Source organism: Ipomoea triloba, chromosome 13 (genome assembly GCF_003576645.1).
Source record: "Ipomoea triloba cultivar NCNSP0323 chromosome 13, ASM357664v1".
In the NCBI taxonomy this organism is placed as follows: Eukaryota; Viridiplantae; Streptophyta; class Magnoliopsida; order Solanales; family Convolvulaceae; genus Ipomoea; species Ipomoea triloba.
The window spans coordinates 17,618,000-17,622,315 of record NC_044928.1 but is presented as its reverse complement, the minus strand read 5'-3'; the positions used below and the strand labels follow the sequence as shown (position 1 = coordinate 17,622,315).

Sequence of the window (4,316 nt, the reverse complement as noted above, 5' to 3'; positions counted from 1 at the left end):
GTATCAATCCCCGTACCTCTCGCATGCTAAGCGAGCGCTCTACCATCTAAGCTACATCCCCACACTAAAAAATTAGATAAATATATGTGTTTATACGGGCATGTGTTAAACAAGGTAATTGATTTGACTCAATATTTTAATTGGATTTGACTGGTGTGCAATTACATTCCAATTGATAACATCAATCCAATCTTAAATTATAACAGGCCAGGGTTAGAGTTTGTTGAAGAAGAAAAACAACTAGGCAATTCAAATTGTACGAACCTTGAAGAGCCTCATTATATAAGAGAATTGACTACCTAGCAGCCCTCGCCTTTACATTCTACATCAGAAAATAAAGATGGCTAAGGCAAATGCATTTAAGCAGAATAACCACACAGATCGAAGTACTATTGGTCAAGCAATGAATGAACTACAAGAAACTTTGATAGCAAATACTGACTAGTGATGTTTTCACTCACTAAGTTATATTCGCTTTGCACAATATATTACCATTTCTTGAGATAACTACGACTACCATTAAGAAAAGCAATGCATTGTATGTAATTGCAATGGCCTGCTCTTGGAAGCAAAAAGTTAATTCCTAGAAATAAGAAAGAAAATAATGCTTCTGTGCTTTGATTTATAAATTTATTAAAGAACGAAGAACCAAAACGTTGAAAATTGATAGAAATATTAAAGAACGAAGAACCAAAACGTTGAAAATTGATAGAAAATATTTTCCCGTCACTAACTAAAAACTTGTAGATCACAAATTAAATTTCCCGCCACTAAACTAAAAACTTGTAGATCACAAATTAAATTTCCCGCCACTAAATTGAAATTATTCAAGCTTGTATATTACAGGAACGCCACTAAATTGAAATTATTCAAGCTTGTATATTACAGGAATTGGAGTAAATTGAAATTATTCAAGCTTGTATATTACAGGAATTGGAGATGCGGGGTATCGATCCCCGTACCTCTCGCATGCTAAGCGAGCGCTCTACCATCTAAACTACATCCCCGCACTAAAAAATAAGATAAATATATGTATTTATAAGGGCATGTGTTAAACAAGGTAATTGATTAGACTCAATCTTTTAATTGGACTTGACTGGTGTGCAATTACATTCAATTGATAACATTAATCCAATCTTAAATTATAACAGGCCAGGGTCAGAGTTTGTTGAAGAAGAAAAGCAACTAGGCAATTCAAATTGTACGAACCTTGAAGAGCCTCAATATATAAGAGAATTGACTACCTAGCAGCCCTCGCCTTAACATTCTACATCAGAAAATAAAGATGGCTAAGGCAAATGCATTTAAGCAGAATAACCACACAGATCGAAGTACTATTGGTCAAGCAATGAATGAACTACAAGAAACTTTGATGCCAAATACTGAATAGTGATGTTTTCACTCACAAAGTTATATTCGCTTTGCACAATATATTACCCTTTCTTGAGATAACTACGACTACCATTAAGAAAAGCAATGCATTGTATGTAATTGCAATGGCCTGCTCTAGGAAGCAAAAAGTTAATTCCTAGAAATAAGAAAGAAAATAATGCTTCTGTGCTTTGATTTATAAATATATTAAAGAACGAAGAACCAAAACGTTGAAAATTGATAGAAAATATTTTCCCGTCACTAACTAAAAACTTGTAGATCACAAATTAAATTTCTCGCCACTAATTTGAAATTATTCAAGCTTGTATATTACAGGAATTGGAGATGCGGGGTATCGATCCCCGTACCTCTCGCATGCTAAGCGAGCGCTCTACCATCTGAGCTACATCCCCGCACTAAAAAATAAGATAAATATATGTGTTTATAAGGGCATGTGTTAAACAAGGTAATTGATTTGACTCAATCTTTTAATTGGATTTGACTGGTGTGCAATTACATTCCAATTGATAACATCAATCCAATCTTAAATTATAACAGGCCAGGGTCAGAGTTTGTTGAAGAAGAAAAACAACTAGGCAATTCAAATTGTACGAACCTTGAAGAGCCTCATTATATAAGAGAATTGACTACCTAGCAGCCCTCGCCTTTACATTCTACATCAGAAAATAAAGATGGCTAAGGCAAATGCATTTAAGCAGAATAACCACACAGATCGAAGTACTATTGGTCAAGCAATGAATGAACTACAAGAAACTTTGATGCCAAATACTGAATAGTGATGTTTTCACTCACAAAGTTATATTCGCTTTGCACAATATATTACCCTTTCTTGAGATAACTACGACTACCATAAGGAAAACCAATGCATTGTATGTAATTGCAATGGCCTGCTCTAGGAAGCAAAAAGTTAATTCCTAGAAATAAGAAAGAAAATAATGCTTCTGTGCTTTGATTTATAAATATATTAAAGAACGAAGAACCAGATCACAAATTAAATTTCTCGCCACTAATTTGAAATTATTCAAGCTTGTATATTACAGGAATTGGAGATGCGGGGTATCGATCCCCGTACCTCTCGCATGCTAAGCGAGCGCTCTACCATCTGAGCTACATCCCCGCACTAAAAAATAAGATAAATATATGTATTTATAAGGGCATGTGTTAAACAAGGTAATTGATTTGACTCAATCTTTTAATTGGACTTGACTGGTGTGCAATTACATTCCAATTGATAACATCAATCCAATCTTAAATTATAACAGGCCAGGGTTAGAGTTTGTTGAAGAAGAAAAACAACTAGGCAATTCAAATTGTACGAACCTTGAAGAGCCTCATTATATAAGAGAATTGACTACCTAGCAGCCCTCGCCTTTACATTCTACATCAGAAAATAAAGATGGCTAAGGCAAATGCATTTAAGCAGAATAACCACACAGATCGAAGTACTATTGGTCAAGCAATGAATGAACTACAAGAAACTTTGATGCCAAATACTGAATAGTGATGTTTTCACTCACAAAGTTATATTCGCTTTGCACAATATATTACCCTTTCTTGAGATAAGTACGACTACCAATAAGAAAAGCAATGCATTGTATGTAATTGCAATGGCCTGCTCTAGGAAGCAAAAAGTTAATTCCTAGAAATAAGAAAGAAAATAATGCTTCTGTGCTTTGATTTATAAATATATTAAAGAACGAAGAACCAAAACGTTGAAAATTGATAGAAAATATTTTCCCGTCACTAACTAAAAACTTGTAGATCACAAATTAAATTTCTCGCCACTAATTTGAAATTATTCAAGCTAGTATATTACCGGAATTGGAGATGCGAGGTATCAATCCCCGTACCTCTCGCATGCTAAGCGAGCGCTCTACCATCTGAGCTACATCCCCACACTAGAAAATTAGATAAATATATGTGTTTATAAGGGCATGTGTTAAACAAGTAATTGATTTGACTCAATCTTTTAATTGGACTTGACTGGTGTGTAATTACATTCGAATTGATAACATCAATCCAATCTTAAATTATAACAGGTCAAGGTCAGAGTTTGTTGAAGAAGACAAACAACTAGGCAATTCAAATTGTACGAACCTTGAAGAGCCTCATTATATAAGAGAATTGACTACCTAGCAGCCCTCTCCTTTACATTCTACATCAGAAAATAAAGATGGCTAAGGCAAATGCATTTAAGCAGAATATCCACACAGATCGAAGTACTATTGGTCAAGCAATGAATGAACTACAAGAAACTTTGATGCCAAATACTGAATAGTGATGTTTTCACTCACAAAGTTATATTCGCTTTGCACAATATATTACCCTTTCTTGAGATAAGTACGACTACCAATAAGAAAAGCAATGCATTGTATGTAATTGCAATGGCCTGCTCTAGGAAGCAAAAAGTTAATTCCTAGAAATAAGAAAGAAAATAATGCTTCTGTGCTTTGATTTATAAATATATTAAAGAACGAAGAACCAAAACGTTGAAAATTGATAGAAAATATTTTTCCGTCACTAACTAAAAACTTGTAGATCACAAATTAAATTTCTCACCACTAATTTGAAATTATTCAAGCTTGTATATTACAGGAATTAGAGATGCGGGGTATCGATCCCCGTACCTCTTGCATGTGTTAGGAACATAATGTATTAGGTTTTGATGATACCAAAATGTATTTTAGAATCCCCTAAGTCTCGAAAGATAGGAATCAATGTAAGTTCGACAAGTAAACTAAGAGCGAAAATACAACCGGGTAACTTGAGCTCAACTCGGAAAATATTTAAGCTTAAGGTAAACTTGAGTGAACATCTTAGAAAGTCTCGTGTTGTAATCCTATAGATAGATCAGAAGAAGGCACGGGACAACACTGGAGGAATAAGGGTCTGCGAGACATCAACTAAGTCTCGAGACATAAGCA

At 34.3% G+C, this 4,316-nt stretch overlaps 3 non-coding genes across 3 annotated transcripts; all 3 read right to left on the bottom strand.

Moving 5' to 3' along the window:
* Positions 1–934: 934 nt before the first annotated feature.
* Positions 935–1,007, bottom strand: TRNAA-AGC. Its single transcript has one exon. It is a non-coding gene; the product is annotated as a tRNA-Ala (tRNA).
* Positions 1,008–1,711: 704 nt separating this feature from the next.
* Positions 1,712–1,784, bottom strand: TRNAA-AGC. The gene has a single exon. It is a non-coding gene; the product is annotated as a tRNA-Ala (tRNA).
* Positions 1,785–2,436: 652 nt separating this feature from the next.
* TRNAA-AGC lies at positions 2,437–2,509 on the bottom strand. The gene has a single exon. It is a non-coding gene; the product is annotated as a tRNA-Ala (tRNA).
* Between the last annotated feature and the right edge of the window lie 1,807 nt (positions 2,510–4,316).